Below are 22,350 nucleotides of genomic sequence, written 5' to 3'. Positions count from 1 at the left end.
CTTAAGCACTACTACAGGCACTAATATGAGTCAATGCATTGTTTCACTTAAGCACCACTACAAGCGCTATTATGAGTCAATGCATTATTGCACTTAAGCACCACTACAAGCGCTATTATGAGTCAATGCATTTTACTTAAGTACCACTACAAGCGCTAATATGATTCAATGCATTGTTTCACCTAAGCTCCACTACGAGCGATAATGTATGTCAATGCATTGTTTCACTTAAGCACCACTACGAGTGATAATATGATTCAATGCTTTGTTTCACTTAAGCACCACTACGAGCGATAATATGAGTCAATGCATTGTTTCACCTAAGCACCACTACGAGCGATAATATGATTCAATGCAGTGTTTCACTTATGCACCACTACGAGCGATAATATGAGTCAATGCATTGTTTCGCTTGAGCACCACTACGAGCGATAATATGATTATATGCATTGTTTCACTTAAGCACCACAACGAGCGATAATATGAGTCAATGCATTGTTTCACTTAAGCACCACTACGAGCGATAATATGAGTCATTGCATTGATGCACCTAAGCACCACTACAAGCGCTAATATGATTCAATGCATTGTTTCACTTAAGCACCACAACGAGCGATAATATGAGTCAATGCATTGTTTCACTTAAGCACCACTACGAGCGATAATATGAGTCATTGCATTGATGCACCTAAGCACCACTACAAGCGCTAATATGATTCAATGCATTGTTTCACTTAAGCACCACTACGAGCGCTAATATGAGTCAATGCATTGTTTCACTTAAGCACCACTACGAGCGCTAATATGAGTCAGTGCATTGTTTCAGTTAAGCACCACTACAAGCGCTAATATGTTTCAATGCATTGTTTCAGTTAAGCACCATTACAATTGCTAATGTGAGTCAGTGCATTGTTTCACTTAAGCACCACTACAGGCGCTAATATGATTCAATGCATTGTTTCACTTAAGCAGTACTACCAGCGATAATATGATTCAATGCATTGTTTCACTTAAGCACCACTACGAGCGATATTATGAGTCAATGCATTGTTTCACTTAAGCACCACTACAAGAGCTAATGTCAATGCGTTTTTTCACTTAAGCACCACTACGAGCGATAATATGATTCAATGCATTGTTTCACTTAAGCACCACTACAAGCGATAATATGATTCAATACATTGTTTCACTTAAGCACCACTACGAGCGATAATATGATTCAATGCATTGTTTCACTTATGCACCACTACGAGCGATAATATGATTCAATGCATTGTTTCACTTAAGCACCACTACGGGCGATAATATGAGTCAATGCATTGTTTCACTTATGCACCGCTGCGAGCGATAATATGAGTCAATGCCTTGTTTCACTTAAGCACCACTACAAGCGATAATATGAGTCAGTGCATTGTTTCACTTAAGCACCACTACAAGCGCTAATATGATTCACGCATTGTTTTACTTAAGCACCACTACATACGCTAATATGAGTCAATGCATTGTTTCACTTAAGCACCACTACGAGCGATAATATGAGTCAATGCATTGTTTCACTGAAGCACCACTACAAGCGCTAATGTGAGTCAATGTATTGTTTCACTTAAGCACCACTACGAGCGATAATGTGAGTCAATGCATTGTTTCACTTAAGCACCACTAGAAGCGCTAATGTGAGTCAATGCATTGTTTCACTTAAGCACCACTACAAGAGCCAATGTGAGTCAATGTATTATTTCACTTAAGCACCACTACGAGCGATAATGTGAGTCAATCCATTGTTTCACTTAAGCACCATTACAAGCGCTAATGTGATTCAATGCATTTTACTTATTCACCGCTACAAGCGCTAATATGAGCCAATGCATGATTGCACTCAAGAACCACTACAAGCGCTATTATGCGTCAATGCATTTTACTTAAGTACCGCTACAAGTGCTAATATGAGTCAATATAGAGTTTCACTTAAGCACCAGTACGAACGCTAATGAGATACAATACCGAGTTTTACTTAAGCACCACTACAAGCGCTAATATGTGTCAATGCATTGTTTCACTGAAGCACCACTACAGGCACTAATATGAGTCAATGCATTGTTTCACTTAAGCACCACTACAAGCGCTACTATGAGTCAATCCATTGTTTCACTTAAGCACCATTACAAGCGCTAATGTGATTCAATGCATTTTACTTAATCACCGCTACAAGCGCTAATATGAGCCAATGCATGATTGCACTTAAGAACCACTACAAGCGCTATTATGCGTCAATGCATTTTACTTAAGCACCGCTAAAAGCGCTAATATGAGTCAATAGAGAGTGTCATTTAAGCACCACTACGAGCGCTAATGGGAGTCAATACAGAGTTTCACTTAAGCACCACTACGAGCGATAATATGTGTCAATGCATTGTTTCACTTAAGTACCACTACTAGCGCTAATATGAGTCAGAGCATTGTTTCACTTAAGCACCACTACAAGCGCCAATGTGAGTCAATGCATTGTTTCACTTAAGCACCACTACGAGCGATAATATGAGTCAATGCATTGTTTCACTTAAGTACCACTACAAGCGCTAATATGAGTCAGTGCATTGTTTCACTTAAGCACCACTACGAGCGCTAATGAGAGTCAATACAGAGTTTCACTTAAGCACCACTACGAGCGATAATATGAGTCAATGCATTGTTTCACTTAAGCACCACTACGAGCGATAATATGAGTCAATGCATTGTTTCACTTAAGCACCACTACGAGCGATAATATGAGTCGATGCATTGTTTCACTTAAGTACCACTACAAGCGCTAATATGAGTCAGTGCATTGTTTCACTTAAGCACCACTACAAGCGCTAATATGATTCAATGCATTGTTTCACCTAAGCTCCACTACGAGCGATAATGTGAGTCAATGCATTGTTTCACTTAAGCACCACTACGAGTGATAATATGATTCAATGCTTTGTTTCACTTAAGCACCACTACGAGCGATAATATGAGTCAATGCATTGTTTCACTTAAGCACCACTACGAGCGATAATATGATTCAATGCATTGTTTCACTTATGCACCACTACGAGCGATAATATGAGTCAATGCATTGTTTCGCTTGAGCACCACTACGAGCGATAATATGATTCAATGCATTGTTTCACTTAAGCACCACAACGAGCGATAATATGAGTCAATGCATTGTTTCACTTAAGCACCACTACGAGCGATAATATGATTCAATGCATTGTTTCACTTATGAACCACTACGAGCGATAATATGAGTCAATGCATTGTTTCACTTAAGCACCACTACGAGCGCTAATGAGAGTCAATGCATTGTTTCACTTAAGCAGCACTACAAACGCTAATATGAGTCAGTGCATTGTTTCACTTAAGCACCACTACAAGCGCTAATATGAGTCAATGCATAGTTTCACTTAAGCACCACTACGAGCGATAATATGAGTCAATGCATTGTTTCACTGAAGCACCACTACTAGCGCTAATGAGAGTCAATGCATTGTTTCACTTAAGTACCACTAGAAGGGCTAATATGAGTCAATGCATTGTTTCACTTAAGCACCACTACGAGCGATAATATGAGTCAATGCATTGTTTCACTTAAGCACAACTACGAGCGATAATATGAGTCAATGCATTGTTGCACTTAAGTACCATTACAAGCGCTAATATGATTCAATGCATTGTTTCACTTAAGTACCACTACGAGCGCTAATATGAGTCAATGCATTGTTTCACTTAAGCACCACTACGAGCGATAATATGATTCAATGCATTGTTTCCCTTAAGCACCACTACGAGCGCTAATATGAGTCAGTGCATTGTTTCACTTAAGCACCACTACAAGCGCTAATATGTTTCAATGCATTGTTTCACTTAAGCACCACTACAATTGCTAATATGTGTCAGTGCATTGTTTCACTTAAGCACCAATTCAGGCGCTAATATGATTCAATGCATTGTTTCACTTAAGCACCACTACGAGCGATAATATGATTCAATGCATTGTTTCACTTAAGCACCACTACAAGCGATAATATGATTCAATACATTGTTTCACTTAAGCACCACTACGAGCGATAATATGATTCAATGCATTGTTTCACTGAAGCACCACTACGAGCGATAATATGATTCAATGCATTGTTTCACTTAAGCACCACTACGAGCGATAATATGAGTCAATGCATTGTTTCACTTAAGCACCACTACAAGAGCTAGTATCAATGCGTTGTTTCACTTAAGCACCACTACGAGCGATAATATGATTCAATGGAATGTTTCACTTAAGCACCACTACGAGCGATAATATGATTCAATGCATTGTTTCAGTTCTGAACCACTACGAGTGATAATATGATTCAATGCATTGTTTCACTTAATCACCACTACAAGCGATAATATGATTCAATACATTGTTTCACTTAAGCACCACTACGAGCGATAATATGATTCAATGCATTGTTTCACTTAAGCACCACTACGAGCGATAATATGATTCAATGCATTGTTTCACTTAAGCACCACTACGAGCGATAATATGAGTCAATGCATTGTTTCACTTAAGCACCACTGCGAGCGATAATATGAGTCAATGCATTGTTTCACTTAAGCACCACAACGAGCGATAATATGAGTCAATGCATTGTTTCACTTAAGCACCACTACGAGCGATAATATGAGTCATTGCATTGATGCACCTAAGCACCACTACAAGCGCTAATATGATTCAATGCATTGTTTCACTTAAACACCACTACGAGCGCTAATATGAGTCAATGCATTGTTTCACTTAAGCACCACTACGAGCGCTAATATGAGTCAGTGCATGTTTCAGTTAAGCACCACTACAAGCGCTAATATGTTTCAATGCATTGTTTCAGTTAAGCACCATTACAATTGCTAATGTGAGTCAGTGCATTGTTTCACTTAAGCACCACTACAGGCGCTAATATGATTCAATGCATTGTTTCAATTAAGCACCACTACGAGCGATAATATGATTCAATGCATTGTTTCACTTAAGCGCCACTACGGGCGATAATATGAATCAATGCATTGTTTCACTAATCGCCACTACAAGAGCTAATGTCAATGCGTTGTTTCACTTAAGCACCACTACGAGCGATAATATGATTCAATACATTGTTTCACTTAAGCAGTACTACCAGCGATAATATGATTCAATGCATTGTTTCACTTAAGCACCACTACGAGCGATATTATGAGTCAATGCATTGTTTCACTTAAGCACCACTACAAGAGCTAATGTCAATGCGTTTTTTCACTTAAGCACCACTACGAGCGATAATATGATTCAATGCATTGTTTCACTTAAGCACCACTACAAGCGATAATATGATTCAATACATTGTTTCACTTAAGCACCACTACGAGCGATAATATGATTCAATGCATTGTTTCACTTATGCACCACTACGAGCGATAATATGATTCAATGCATTGTTTCACTTAAGCAGCACTACGGGCGATAATATGAGTCAATGCATTGTTTCACTTATGCACCGCTGCGAGCGATAATATGAGTCAATGCCTTGTTTCACTTAAGCACCACTACAAGCGCTAATATGAGTCAGTGGATTGTTTCACTTAAGCACCACTACAAGCGCTAATATGATTCATGCATTGTTTTACTTAAGCACCACTACAAACGCTAATATGAGTCAATGCATTGTTTCACTTAAGCACCACTACGAGTGATAATATGAGTCAATGCATTGTTTCACTGAAGCACCACTACAAGCGCTAATGTGAGTCAATGTATTGTTTCACTTAAGCACCACTACGAGCGATAATGTGAGTCAATGCATTGTTTCACTTAAGCACCACTAGAAGCGCTAATGTGAGTCAATGCATTGTTTCACTTAAGCACCACTACAAGAGCCAATGTGAGTCAATGTATTATTTCACTTAAGCACCACTACGAGCGATAATGTGAGTCAATCCATTGTTTCACTTAAGCACCATTACAAGCGCTAATGTGATTCAATGCATTTTACTTAATCACCGCTACAAGCGCTAATATGAGCCAATGCATGATTGCACTTAAGAACCACTACAAGCGCTATTATGCGTCAATGCATTTTACTTAAGTACCGCTACAAGTGCTAATATGAGTCAATATAGAGTTTCACTTAAGCACCAGTACGAGCGCTAATGAGATACAATACCGAGTTTTACTTAAGCACCACTACAAGCGCTAATATGTGTCAATGCATTGTTTCACTGAAGCACCACTACAGGCACTAATATGAGTCAATGCATTGTTTCACTTAAGCACCACTACAAGCGCTACTATGAGTCAATCCATTGTTTCACTTAAGCACCATTACAAGCGCTAATGTGATTCAATGCATTTTACTTAATCACCGCTACAAGCGCTAATATGAGCCAATGCATGATTGCACTTAAGAACCACTACAAGCGCTATTATGCGTCAATGCATTTTACTTAAGCACCGCTAAAAGCGCTAATATGAGTCAATACAGAGTGTCATTTAAGCACCACTACGAGCGCTAATGGGAGTCAATACAGAGTTTCACTTAAGCACCACTACGAGCGATAATATGAGTCAATGCATTGTTTCACTGAAGCACCACTACGAGCGCTAATATGAGTCAATGCATTGTTTCACTTAAGGACCACTACGAGCGATAATATGATTCAATGCATTGTTTCACTTAAGCACCACTACGAGTGATAATATGAGTCAATGCATTGTTTCACTTAAGCACCACTACGAGCGATAATATGATTCAATGCATTGTTTCACTTAAGCACCACTACGAGCGATAATATGTGTCAATGCATTGTTTCACTTAAGTACCACTACTAGCGCTAATATGAGTCAGAGCATTGTTTCACTTAAGCACCACTACAAGCGCCAATGTGAGTCAATGCATTGTTTCACTTAAGCACCACTACGAGCGATAATATGAGTCAATGCATTGTTTCACTTAAGTACCACTACAAGCGCTAATATGAGTCAGTGCATTGTTTCACTTAAGCACCACTACGAGCGCTAATGAGAGTCAATACAGAGTTTCACTTAAGCACCACTACGAGCGATAATATGAGTCAATGCATTGTTTCACTTAAGCACCACTACGAGCGATAATATGAGTCAATGCATTGTTTCACTTAAGCACCACTACGAGCGATAATATGAGTCAATGCATTGTTTCACTTAAGTACCACTACAAGCGCTAATATGAGTCAGTGCATTGTTTCACTTAAGCACCACTACGAGCGCTAATGAGAGTCAATACAGTGTTTCACTTAAGCACCACTACGAGCGCTAATATGAGTCAATGCATTGTTTCACTTAAGCACCACAACGAGCGATAATATGAGTCAATGCATTGTTTCACTTAAGTACCACTACAAGCGCTAATATGAGTCAGTGCATTGTTTCACTTAAGCACTACTACGAGTGATAATATGATTCAATGCTTTGTTTCACTTAAGCACCACTACGAGCGATAATATGAGTCAATGCATTGTTTCACTTAAGCACCACTACGAGCGATAATATGATTCAATGCATTGTTTCACTTATGCACCACTACGAGCGATAATATGAGTCAATGCATTGTTTCGCTTGAGCACCACTACGAGCGATAATATGATTCAATGCATTGTTTCACTTAAGCACCACAACGAGCGATAATATGAGTCAATGCATTGTTTCACTTAAGCACCACTACGAGCGATAATATGATTCAATGCATTGTTTCACTTATGAACCACTACGAGCGATAATATGAGTCAATGCATTGTTTCAGTTAAGCACCACAACGAGCGATAATATGAGTCAATGCATTGTTTCACTTAAGCACCACTACGAGCGATGATATGATTCAATGCATTGTTTCACTTATGCACCACTACGAGCGATAATATGAGTCAATGCATTGTTTCGCTTAAGCACCACTACGAGCGATAATATGATTCAATGCATTGTTTCACTTAAGCACCACTACGAGCGATAATATGAGTCAATGCATTGTTTCACTTAAGCACCACTACGAGCGATAATATGATTCAATGCATTGTTTCACTTATGCACCACTACGAGCGATAATATGAGTCAATGCATTGTTTCGCTTGAGCACCACTACGAGCGATAATATGATTCAATGCATTGTTTCACTTAAGCACCACAACGAGCGAGAATATGAATCAATGCATTGTTTCACTTAAGCACCACTACGAGCGCTAATGAGAGTCAATGCATTGTTTCACTTAAGCAGCACTACAAACGCTAATATGAGTCAGTGCATTGTTTCACTTAAGCACCACTACAAGCGCTAATATGAGTCAGTGCATTGTTTCACTTAAGCACCACTACAAGCGCTAATGAGAGTCAATGCATTGTTTCACTTAAGTACCACTAGAAGGGCTAATATGAGTCAATGCATTGTTTCACTTAAGCACCACTACGAGCGATAATATGAGTCAATGCATTGTTTCACTTAAGCACCACTACGAGCGATAATATGAGTCAATGCATTGTTGCACTTAAGTACCACTACAAGCGCTAATATGATTCAATGCATTGTTTCACTTAAGTACCACTACGAGCGCTAATATGAGTCAATGCATTGTTTCACTTAAGCACCACTACGAGCGATAATATGATTCAATGCATTGTTTCCCTTAAGCACCACTACGAGCGCTAATATGAGTCAGTGCATTGTTTCACTTAAGCACCACTACAAGCGCTAATATGTTTCAATGCATTGTTTCACTTAAGCACCACTACAATTGCTAATATGTGTCAGTGCATTGTTTCACTTAAGCACCAATTCAGGCGCTAATATGTTTCAATGCATTGTTTCACTTAAGCACCACTACGAGCGATAATATGATTCAATGCATTGTTTCACTTAAGCACCACTACAAGAGCTAATGTCAATGCGTTGTTTCACTTAAGCACCACTACGAGCGATAATATGATCAATGCATTGTTTCACTTAAGCACCACTACGAGCGATAATATGATTCAATGCATTGTTTCACTTAAGCACCACTACGAGCGATAATATGAGTCAATGCATTGTTTCACTTAAGCACCACTACAAGAGCTAATATCAATGCGTTGTTTCACTTAAGCACCACTACGAGCGATAATATGATTCAATGGACTGTTTCACTTAAGCACCACTGCGAGCGATAATATGATTCAATGCATTGTTTCAGTTCTGAACCACTACGAGCGATAATATGATTCAATGCATTGTTTCACTTAAGCACCACTACAAGCGATAATATGATTCAATACATTGTTTCACTTAAGCACCACTACGAGCGATAATATGATTCAATGCATTGTTTCACTTAAGCACCACTACGATGGACAATATGATTCAATGCATTGTTTCACTTAAGCACCACTACGAGCGATAATATGAGTCAATGCATTGTTTCACTTAAGCACCACTGCGAGCGATAATATGAGTCAATGCATTGTTTCACTTAAGCACCACTACAAGCGCTAATATGAGTCAGTGCATTGTTTCACTTAAGCACCACTACAGTCGCTAATATGATTCAATGCATTGTTTCACTTAAGCACCACTACGAGCGATAATATGATTCAATGCATTGTTTCACTTAAGCACCACTACGAGCGATAATATGAGTCAATGCATTGTTTCACTTAAGCACCACTAGAAGAGCTAATGTCAATGCGTTGTTTCACTTAAGCACCACTACGAGCGATAATATGATTCAATGCATTGTTTCACTTAAGCACCACTACGAGCGATAATATGAGTCAGTGCATTGTTTCACTTAAGCACCACTACGAGCGATAATATGATTCAATGCACTGTTTCACTTAAGCACCACTGCGAGCGATAATATGAGTCACTGTATTGTTTCACTTAAGCACCACTACAAGCGCTAATATGATTCAATGCATTGTTTCACTTAAGCACCACTACGAGCGATAATATGATTCAATGCATAGTTTCACTTAAGCACCACTACGAGCGATAATATGAGTCAATGCATTGTTTCACTTAAGGACCACTACAAGCGCTAATGTGAGTCAATGCATTTTTTCACTTAAGCACCACTACAAGAGCTAATTTGAGTCAATCCATTGTTTCACTTAAGCACCACTGCATGCGCTAATTTGGGTCAATACAGATTTTCAATTAAGCCCTTTTAACTACATCTGGTGTGGGCATTCTTCAAGAAATTAAAATAAACGCCTGAGGGTGTTGAACCAAGGAACACATTACAGAAGGTAATATATAAGTAAGTTAATTTTGCTAGGATTTGAATAGAAAAGAAAGCGAATAAAGAAACAATGCGATTTCAGGCTGTTTTACCAGGACTGCTTTTTTGCCAGAAGTGAATTTCGAAATTTGTTTTTTAGTTTGGTAGAGCTATCCGAGAGACATGATTTGAAACCTCTCTGGACCATTTAGCCCTTAAACCTAAGGCACAATTTAGGACGTTGCTTAACTGTGCGTTTTTCGTAGTATGGGGATCCTTAGTTTGTCTGCTAAGAAATGTTTTCAACATTAATATGTCTCCCGGTGATGGCCATCCATGTATAGCTTACATCACAGCCTGCACGGTTGATAGTTTGCACTTCCGTAACACATTTTGTTACATACTCTACTTCCGTTACACACATTTTCGGATGACCCGTAGCTTTAAGACATGTTTATGTCAAAAGTAGGATCTTTCACATGCAGCTCATGCAGTGAGCGTAGATACACGATATGCATACACTATGTCTTCTATGTCCGACTCGTTGGCGGAATGGTCAGCGTACTGTCCTTCGGTTCAGAGGGTCCCGGGTTCGATTCCCGGCTGGGTCGGGGATTTTAACCTTCATTGGTTAATTCCAATGGCTCAGGGCCTGGGTGTTTGTGCTGTCCCCAACACCCCTGCAACTCACACACCACACATAACACTATCCTCCACCACAATAACACGCAGTTGTCTACAGATGGCAGATGCCTCCGTCATCCGAGGGTCTGCCTTATAAGGGCTGAACGCGGCTAGAAATAGCCACACGAAATTATTATTATTATTATTATTATTATTATTATTATTATTATTATTATTTATGTCTTCTATTATAATAACAAAGAGGTAGACAGGCTGTATCGACGGCACGGCCGCAAAGTTCATGGCGTAGAAAACATCTTTCTGACAGAAATAGAATGGAACGTAACAACAATAGGTATTACATAATTATGAATGTTGAAATTATAATAACTATAGCTTAATTGACCTATTATAGCGCTCTATCGTCTCTTAAGGCCCCCAAAACTATTATTCTATGATTTTCCGCATAGGGGATATCATTTACGAGTGTGATGGTTTGTTTGTTTAATGTTAAAAAGGGGCCATGTCCAATTTTATCATTGTTTCCATGAATTGTTCATATAGATTACAATTTAGGGATAGTGAGTGGAGAAAGAGCATGACGCTATGTGCACCAAGTTGTGTCTATTCCCACTTACATTTCAGTATAAAATAACTACAGAATGCTAGTATGTACAATTACCGTATTTTCATAATATGGTATTCGCAGGATCTGTTACACATAACCAAATATTTCTACTTACACACACGTGAATCCATCCATAATATTCTCCAGCTGGGCCGACTCATTCATTCTAATTTAAAGTTACGCAGTAGGAATCATATAAACATTCAATCATCCTCCCACGCATAAAGAGAAGTTCAAACAAATAAGGAAATTGTTATTTACAGGGGGATTCGTTACCTTTCCTTTTTACTCCTTTACAAACATTTGCTAGAGAATGTTATTCTTTTCTGTGGTGTGTTTTCATTCCACAGCGAAGCAGAAGGAATAAAGGAGGCATTTCAATAAAATGGTTTTCTTGCTAGTGAAGGACCTCTTTGAACGGAAAAGTAGTTCAGCTGTAAGCGGTTGAAGGGCTTGATGTGTTGCCTGCGGGATATTTGCACAGAAAAGTAATACCCATTTGTTTACAGACAGTGGCTATGGCGGGGGGTAAGGAATATTTTGCCTGTATTTGGATGACTGTGTTGAGCAATTAGGCGTTCTGCTCGGTATTGAACTCCACTTTAGATGGATGCCAGGAAGGATAGAAGAACTTGGGTGGGAGACAGTGGGGACTAGAAGGAAACGAACACGATTATGCGCCGTGAATAATGCTTGCACGAATAAGCCAGCATGAGGAGAGTTGAACACCCGACCAGAAAAGCACTCTTACATGACTAGGATAGATCATCCGCATAAAATAAAACGCAGATCATAGAAAACTAAATATGGTAAATTTTCGTTCGTAAATTAGGGAATTGATGACAGGAATTCTTAGAGAATTTTCCCCCAAATATAAGATGCTCATTCTGTAAAGTGTGTGTACATTTCTATGTGATGGTGTCATTATAATGCATCTGAATTATTTAAGGTATGTGTGAATTTGTATATGACGGTTTTGTAATGTTAAGCTAGTGGTAAGCTGAACCTATGGTATTGTAAGCCGTAGTGTTGAGCAGTGGAAACACTTAAATTGTACGCGAATTTGTACATGATGATGCTGGATTTAGAATGTTAAATTAGTAGGTATTTCTTGTAATAATTTATTTCCACGGAATTGCTCTTTGTACTCTTGTTGTTGTTGTTGTTGTTGTTTTTAACTTTATTTTATTACACTACTGCAATTGATCATTTCCAATAGGATATTTCCTAATTGCGATGTACTTTTTAATAATAATAGATGTGCTTTTATAATAGAAGCATGTACAATAATGTAAATAATTCGCCTGAATTATTATATAGTACCTAGTATAAATCTGAGAATAAATCCCAAGACTATGTTTTGCACCTCATTTCCTGCACATGCTTATTCCATTTTAAATTAATCCAAATCTGAATACCAAGTAGATTTATTGATATGGAAGGCATGAGGTTCTTACTTTATAAGAACTTTCAGCGGTAAAACGATATTTTTAATCTAGTTAATGAGACATTTTTACATTTCTGTACATTTATAGGCTTTATATTGAACTACCGAGCCACATTACAAATATCTACGTCGTCCTCATCCTTAATGGCTCTGTAAACGATAGTGTTATTGTTAAACTACGCTATAGTGAAAGATACACAACCTGGTAGGTGATGTCCGAGTAATTTGGACCACCTAACTTCAAACGTCTATAAATCCCTTGATCGTGTTGAAAATTTCCCAAATTTTATACACGATAATTAACATAATGTACCAAATAATTTGGTGAAAATAAATGTTAATATTATCTTTAGGATTTGTTTGAAAGTAATATTTATTCAAAAATTGTTATCGTGCAATTTGGACCGATAGCATCTAACTGGGAACAGGTGATCGTGTAATAATATGCGTTGATGGGGTGAAAATTTCTTATCGGGATCACTGTAAGTACCTAGGTGTTAATATAAAGAAAGATATTAATTTGGGTTATCACATTATTTGGATTGTAAATAAAGTGTACAGATCTCTGCACATGGTGATGAGGTTGTTTAGGAGTTGTAGTAAGAATGTAAAGGAGAGGGCATATAAGTCTCTGGTAAGACTCCAACTGGAGTATGTTTCCAGTGTATGGGACGCTCACTAGTATTAATTGATTCATGAAATGGACAAAATCCAAAGGAAAGCAACTCGATTTCTTCTGGGTGATTTCCGACAAATGAGTAGCGTTACATAAAATTTGTAAAGTTTGGGCTGGAAGACTTGGGAGAAAGCAGACGAGATGCTCGACTAAGTGGTATGTTCCGAGCTGTCAGTGGAGAGATGGCGTGGAATGACATTATTAGACGAATAAGTTTGAGTGGATTCTTTAAAAGTAGGAAAGATCACAATATGAACATAAAGTAGGATTTCAAGAGGAAAAAATTGTGATTGGAATTAGTGTTGGCTACTGAATGTATGATTCGAAGCAGTGTATCGATTCATTCAAGTGTCCGAGTGAATCGATTCACAGGAACGGCGAGCTCACGGCACATGATTCAGCTTACTCCCAGCGGACAGTGCTGAGTGGCGCACTCGCTGGACGTTGATGGGGAGCCGAGCTTCCGCTGCAGCGAGACAGAGAATCAGTGAATCATGGTACATCGAAAGAATCGTGAACGAGCGCGGCTCAGTGAGACACATGATACACACGGCTCCTTATCGGCTCACTGGACACACGGAGAGCCGAGCTTCCGCTGCAGCGAGACATACAGTGAGCCATGGCACATCGAAAGAATCGTGAACGAGCGCGGCTCAGTGAGACACAAGATACACACGGCTCCTTATCGGCTCACTGCAGCGAGACATACAGTGAGCCATGCTACACTGAAAGAATCGTATGCTATAATGGACTCTCGAGCTCAGCTCATTTGAAAATAATACCCATTTGCATTCACTGTCCTCTTCTTACAAGGGAGGTTTAAATAATAGATGGATTTATTTGCAGTGTTAAAAAGGTAGTCGCAACATAATTCTGAAGTAGCTAGTAAGTAGGTAGGCTATTAGGTTATACTATTTATTAGTTTAATGAATCTTAGTATTATAACTTAGTTGACATTTGACAATTAAACTCGACTCTAGCCTGCCCTATGACTATGAGTCATGCTCATGACCACTCAAAAGTACCTGTTTTATATTGGGAAGAACGGCTCAGTATTCTCTCAGTTCATATGTCACATCGTTGCACAAGATTTCAATCATTATTATGTGGACAGACGCAATAACAGTATGCTGAATCAGAAAACCAGCGGGCTACTGTACATCTCGGGTAGCCTATACAAAATATGACTATTAAAAAAATCCTCAGCTGATAGAAAAATACTTTTAAAAAAATGACTGAGCGAGTTGTCGTGCGGTTAATATCGCGTGGCTATGCGCTTGCATTCGGGGGATGGTGGGTTCGAATCCCACCGTCGGCAGCCGTTAAGATGGTTTTTCCGTAGTTTCCCCATTTTCACATCAGGAAATGCTGGGACTGTACCTTAATTCAGGTCATGGCTGCTACCTTCCTAATCCTCACCTTTCCCACCCTGCGTCACCGGAAACCTTCGATGTATTAGAGTAACTAGCATTTTTTCTAAGAAAGGAGTTCATAGTATGAAGACCAGATGGCAGCTGCGAGCACTGAATACTGTTGCTGCTGTCTTACCAGTACATACTACACAGATGCAGTAGGAGCGGTGACCAATGAGCCGTGAATCGCATCACTGTATCGATTCAGTAACGTGAACGGAATCAAATGAATCGATTCAGTAAAATGAATCGAATGTCCCATCACTAATTGGAATAACTTACCAAGGGAGATGTTCAATAAATTTCCAATTTCTTTGAAATCGTTTAAGAAAAGGCCAGGAAAACAACAGATAGGGAATCTGCTACCTGGACGACTGCCCTAATTGCAAATAAGTATTGATTGATTGATTGATTGATTGATTGATTGATTGATTGATTGATTGATTGATTGATTGATTGATTGATTGATTGATTGATTGAACACAACACACTGCTTTCCACCTACCAGGAATGATCTCAGCCGTGACAGCATTTTCTCTCGAATGCCGTACTTGCTTTTAGCCATAATGATGAAGTACCTGATCAAAGGATGGGGTCTACTTGGGAGATATTAGTCTGAGCAGGGAATACTGACACTCATCAATGACAGTTTGTTAAAACTGTAGTACAGGAATTTCTAAGGAGGGATATATGTTGGTTGTTATTCAGCAAGTTTCACTCATTAAGAAAATCCACCGCATGTTTCCCAATGAGCAACCCTATACATTCTCATTGGTGAGCCGGCAGGCGCGCCCAGATTATCTGCCTGCCATTGACTCTTCACTTCTCGTTACACAGCGCAGTGACAACACGGGAATGTCCGCACTTCGCAGTTTAGGTCCGTGCTTAGAACGTGCATTAAGTGTTGATCTGTCGCTCCAACTGTTCTCCAGTTGTGGAGTGTTACATCGCGGTATGATTCTCATAATACCTCCACATGTGTACACGGTAGAGAAAAGGGTATTTATGTACGATAATTATGTGAAAACAGAGTCTTGCAGGAAAGTCGTTAGCTGATTTGTAACACAATGTCCAAGTGTACGCCCTCCACATAGAGAGACGTGCGGAAACTCGTAAACAAATTGAGAGGAACTGTTTTTGTACTCGATAAGAAGCGATGTGTTTCAAAACGTGTACTTAACTAGGAGAAAGTAAATGAAATGGCAGGAAGATTAGAACATACGCCTACAAAAATCCCTAAGACGACTTGGAGAAGAAGCTACGAAAATGTTGAAATTGAAACCATACAAGGTTATTCTTTTATCTTAATTTTAATTGTTATCTCATGTCATGCACGGATAAAGTGAGCGAAGTGCGATCCGTGTTGCTGTGCCGCAGAGCGGGGAGTGATGAGTCAACGGGAAGCAGACAAGCTGGGCCAACCGCTGAGAGAAACTCACTGTATTTTTCGATATCAGATATCATTGAGATCGGGCAGTGGTGGCTGTAGTGGTATTATTGTTCTAAGAGGAACCCTCCTCTATTGAAACTAATCAGAAGGAACATGGAAGAGGTCCGACACTACGAAGAATGAAGGTATCAGCAAAAAATGGAAGGGCGACGAAGAGCGTGACTCTGTAGGCCTCGCGAACCTAATCTCGTGGGGGTAGAAAGAGAACAAGAGCTGACCAAAGGAGGTCGGATAGAAAAGTTGAAAGTGAGGAGCCTGGCACAAGTAGGCGGAAATAATGCCAGACACAACTAGAGGAATCGATTTCGTCAAGGCACACTCCCATGTTCATAGACTGTAGATCCCCTTCAGTCGCCTTTTACGACCGAAGTTGATTCCGTGGATGTGTTCAACCGTCCCCACTCACAGGAGGAGGAGAGTGGGCAGTAGTTGTCAGCATTTCCTGCGTCGTACTCTTTGAACACAGGAGTTGCGGTTGATTTCTTCTACTCATCTGGCACAGTCCCATTGTTCATTAGTCCGACTCTTTGACTGAATGGTCAGCGTACTGGCCTTCAGTTCAGAGGCTCCCAGGTTCGATTCCCGGTCAGGTCGGAGATTTTAATCGCTTCTGATTAATACTTCTGGCTTGGGGACTGGGTGTTTGTGTGGGTCCCAGCATTCTCCTCTTCATATTCAGACAACACACTGCACTACCAACCACCACTGAAACACGCAATAATGATTACATCCCTTGATATATGGTTTACGTCAGGAAGGGCATTCGGCGGTAAAACAGGGCCAGATCCAATTGTACGACGCAATTCGCACCCGCAACTCCACAGGTGTGGGGAAAAACCAGTATGGAAAGAAGAAGAAGAAGAAGACAGTCCCATTGTTCATTGAAATGTTAAGCATCGCACAGAGAGAAGATTCCAAGGCATCTGCACAGCGGTGGAGAGTTCTCGCCGGAACGCCATCTGGGCCATTCGCTGCATGGGGCCTTGCTCCGACGTCGTTAGCGATTAAGTGGCGAATGGTTGGGAAAGAGTGTGCTTGTGGTGAGCATGTCAGCTGTAGTAAAGTTATTTTTACATTTACGGTTAAAGTGACGGCTATTTCTTCTGGAGAGGAAGCTGAGAGTCCGTTGTATTTGAAAACATACGGAACACTGTAGCTGCTTTTGTTTCTTGACGAAAGATCATAGCTCTTCAGAAATAAAACTATGGCCGTGGATAGATGAGCTGTAGGCATCACGAGTTTTGTTTTGTTTCTGGCCTGTTTGTACTTCTCCCACCTACCGGCACTTGGGCTCTCATTACATTTCCTGTATGAATTACTTATTCTTTGATTCCTGTTGCTATTTATGTCGCTGCTTGATCAAAGCCTTTGACAAATATTTTGTACTAGTTTCCACAGATCGGATATATATTTGTATTGCCGGTGAAGCTCATGAGGGGGAGGTAGAGATGTCTCAACAGAAGTGAGCAAAGTTCGTTTCAGTTAGTGACGAAACAATTACAACCGGTGACACACCTGCTCCTAGTTATTTGGATTTATGCACCCTCATTTTATAACCTAAGGTGAAAACATCTGCCATGTCTTGACATACCAGCAATAACGAGGTAATAGTGAACGAGCTCAGAGAACTGAAAATAGAACGCTCCCTGTTAATCAGGAACTGTGTTGACACTGAAAAGTTACGACATGAGAACAGCTGCAAAAGACTTCTTCATTTACGACGATGTTAACGGAACAAAGTAATGTGATGTAGTCGGAGGTTCAAGCCCATACTTAGAACATACTTATTAATTTATTTCTATCCCAGATAGCAATAGTTAACGCCAACAGTTATTATGATCCCATATGACAATTTGATTGCAATGCAATATGTGCAGTGCAAATGCCTGGTTATGGCTCATAAACTGGCGTTAATCTTGTCCTCGGTTGCATAATACACATATTCCTCTTCTTCCTCCGACATCAATGCCTCATTCCCAACAAGCACCTTCCAATATATATTGTCATCAATCAATCACCACTGATCTGCATTTAGGGCAGTCGCCCAGGTGGCAGATTCAATGTCTGTTTACCTAGTCTTTTATTAAATAATTGCGTGAATTTGGAAATGTATTGAAAATCTCCCTGGGTAAATTCTTACACCACCTAACCCCTCTTCTTATGAACAAATATTTGCCCCAATTTGTCATCTGGAATTCCAACTTAATCTTGATATTGCTATCTTTCCTATTTTCAAAAACACTACTCAAACTTATTCGTTTACTAATGTCATTCACATCATCTCTCCATTGACAGCTTCGTAACATACCACTTAGTCTTGCAGCTCTTCTCCTTTCTCAAACGTCTTCCCAGACCAATCCTTGCAACTTTTTCGTAACGCTATTCTTTCGTCGGAAATCATCCTGGACAAATTGAGGTGCTTTTCTTTGGAATTTTTCCAGTTCTGCAATCAAGTAATCCTGATGAAGATTCCATACACTGGAACCACACTCTAGTTGGGGTCTTTCCAGAGACTTTTATGCCCTCTCCTTTTACATCCTTAGCAGTACAATCCCTAAATGCCCTCAGAAGCTTGTATCCTTTATTTTCAATACCGTTTATGTGACTATCCCATTGAAGCCTTCTTTAATACCTTCGATACATATCCTAAAACGGTAGATATCTTCTAGGAATTGGTTCTTCGTATAAGCATTGTGCTTCGTATGCATTTTGACTATATTTTCCGTGAGGTAATATAATGTTCACGTACTCATTAACAGTGGTTGCCTGTACGAGAACTACTGGGTGCGCAAGTAAGTAAGTTTTACAATAGGACAGACGCTGGAGTGACACTTGTTACTGAACATCACAGGAGATGACGTTCATTCAGTGCTGTGGTTAATTTATTAAATAGTGCGACACGCGTAGCAGCTTTTCCAGAGGGATAGCAGCAATATTCTCTTGTAGCTCTTTCAGTGTGAGAGGAATTAGAGTACACCTGACCCTTCAATTTACCCCCCAGGTAAAATTCACTGGGAGGGAGATCAGGCGATAGAGGCGGCCGGTTCATTGCACTGCCTCTGCTGTTTTTCCTCTCCTCACCGAACATCTTAATGTAGTCAAGGTTGTCAAGGCGGTTTCTCCGTCTTGCTGAAAATATCAAATATCTGTGAGCTGATCCACGTACGGGTTAAATACTCTGTGGACCTACAAGTTAGCAATAAGAGTTTGGTGAAAGAAGCGTGTTACACCAGACATTGTTCACCACACATCAGTCTTAAGGTTATGCAACGGCTTTTCGACGTACTGATTGGGATGCGTGATGTTCTGTGTGTTCACATACGCTGACAGACTGAACCCGGCCTCATTTGAAAAAATGAAAGACTGAGGGTCCACTAAACACGTCTGCTGTCACATTTTGTGTCGAGTCATGCTAAATACCCCGTGCGTCATTGCGTTCTGTTAGAAACAGGAGGTGATTCAGGGAGTTTTTTCGTTGCCTGAGGTGATTGCAATATCTGGTGCAATACTCAGAAGCTGGGTTTGAGTGAAGTCACGGACTGTTTTAAGCATGACGTAGGTGTAAACCATGTGACAATTAGAATCTATAAAAGCAGCTTGCATCCCATAACAGGAGTCATGGAATGTTGTAGTGAGATGGTAGCGAGGAGTCATATGGTTAGTTAGTCCTCAGTCGGTGAGGCAGTTAGATGGAGAAGAAGCAGTTATATGGATTCGGAGTCTTCAGTAAGCAGATGTATTAGATGTTCGACGTGCGTTCCGTATATATGTTCGGTCGAGATATTGTGTTGGCTGGCTGACAGATGAAGATTGAGTCTTCGTAATGCAGACTAACAGTTGGGTGTAAAGTTGATTGTGCAGTGTGATTATATTTTCAAGCCATGCTATATCTCGTTTGTGAAACTAAAATGATACGTCACCAAATTAGATCTGAGATACCTACAGCTGATGCCAGTTCCGCGGAATACGTCATAGTAACACATAAATTGTCCAAGGTACTGTTAAGTGAATCAGTGAGGCATCCATTTCTTGTACAGTTTTCAAATTTCCGGTCAGGAGTATTTTAAATATAATGCCTAGAACTTCATTCCATTTTAATTTAAGATTTTTTTATGGTAACGTTATTATCGCAGCAAACCTCACATTTCAATTCAAAATCTAAAGAATATAATTTGTTTAGTATCAAGTACAGTTAAGTGTTTTACTTCATGGTAGATCAGGCAACCTCAAATTTTATTTGGGAAACCAAACGTCAATATCCTTTTCCCAGAATCTACATGTTATGCTGTCAAAGTGAGCTTATTACCCTAAACCCTAGAGATATTCAAGATTCTCATCCTGTAATTGTTACATTTATTTGTAGCTGGCACCCATCATCGATAAAGTGTTAGTATTTATGATTACCGTATGTGGAAACCCGAAGGTAAGTACAAAGTGAGACCGCATAGTGCGACGATCGAATATTTTATTTCATGCATATTTTATTAAGCCAACGGCGATACAATATTGAATACACCGGTTCTCGTCCGATCAATGCAGTTAAGCAACATTGGGCGTGGTCAGTACTCAGATGGGTGACCGCTTGGGAACACGACGTGCCGTTGGCTCAATTCTCTTTAGGGCCGGCCCCGTGGTGTAGGGGTAGCGTGCCTGCCTCTTACTCGAAGTCTCCGGGTTCGATTCCCGGCCAGGTCGGGGAATTTTACCTGGACCTGAGGGCTGGTTCGAGGTCCACTCAGCCTACGTGATTAGAATTGAGGAGCTATCTGACACTGGTGTAGGAAGCCAAGAATAACGGCTGAGAGTATTCTTCGTGCTGATCACACGCCACCTATAATCTGCAGGCCTTCGGGATGAGCAGCGGTCGCTTGGTGCACCAAGCCCCTTCAACGGCTGTAGAGCCATGGGGTTTGGTTTGGTTTTATATTTTATTAAATGTGATTAGAGTAGTTACAATCGCAATGTTAACGGACTTTTGGGTCATCCTGTAAATCCATTGGGCTGAATGCTTCACGATTTTATTTCGCAAACATCACGGAAAATCACATTTAAACAACAGGTTAATTTTAAGATTAAGGTATAGTTTTGCTTTAAAGTAATACAATTGTAAAAATATATGGTCATAGAACTAATTGAGACACACTTCTTTATTAAAGCGTAATGTAAAATATCCTATGTTGCTAGATTTTTGACCTATTTATTACAAATTAAAACTTTAAAATACGTTAGTTATTGTGTGAGGTACTGCAGAACTCGTGTACGCCTATCTCTAGGTGACACGCGTGTTATAGTTTCATCCCTGGGCTATGAGATTTCCATAAGCATTAGTGGTCCATCAGCAACCCTGGAATAATTTATGTTATTATGGCTACAGTACGGAAGAGTAGGTTGTAAGTACTTCCTAATAACGGAATTAGTTTTCACCCTAACATATTACTGCCGAGAAATTTGAGATCTCGTTACAACGTTATCTGTGAATTCACAAATATCAAATGTTTGTAAGCGGTGTTTACCCAATTACAGAATGAAAATAAAAATGTCATGAGTAAAGGAGGATTCGAGTCCTCACTTCTCTGATAAGCCATTTATATATACCGTGCATAATTACACACAGGTACTTAAAGCGTGAAGCTTTACATATTATAAATCTGAATTCACTGGGAACCAGAAGGTCTCACGTCAAATAATTGAATACGTATTGCAACATTATGACGCCAGAGTTTTGAGCATTTTTTTTGAACGGGCTAAGAGTAGTAATTAAGTGGTTAATGCTATAACGTTTGCTAAATACAATTTAAGCTACCTGCTCTAATTTATAACATAATGTAAAAAATATAAGAACATGTCTAC

The 22,350-nt window shown here is 39.7% G+C and overlaps 1 pseudogene; it reads left to right on the top strand.

The window, feature by feature from the left end:
* Positions 1 to 20,988: 20,988 nt before the first annotated feature.
* LOC136876563 (5S ribosomal RNA) lies at positions 20,989 to 21,107 on the top strand (annotated as a pseudogene).
* The last annotated feature ends 1,243 nt before the right edge of the window (positions 21,108 to 22,350 follow it).

This window comes from Anabrus simplex, chromosome 6, assembly GCF_040414725.1.
Source record: "Anabrus simplex isolate iqAnaSimp1 chromosome 6, ASM4041472v1, whole genome shotgun sequence".
NCBI classification, from domain to species: Eukaryota; Metazoa; Arthropoda; class Insecta; order Orthoptera; family Tettigoniidae; genus Anabrus; species Anabrus simplex.
Note: the sequence above shows the minus strand (reverse complement) of the source record. Positions and strands in the feature narration are given on the sequence as shown.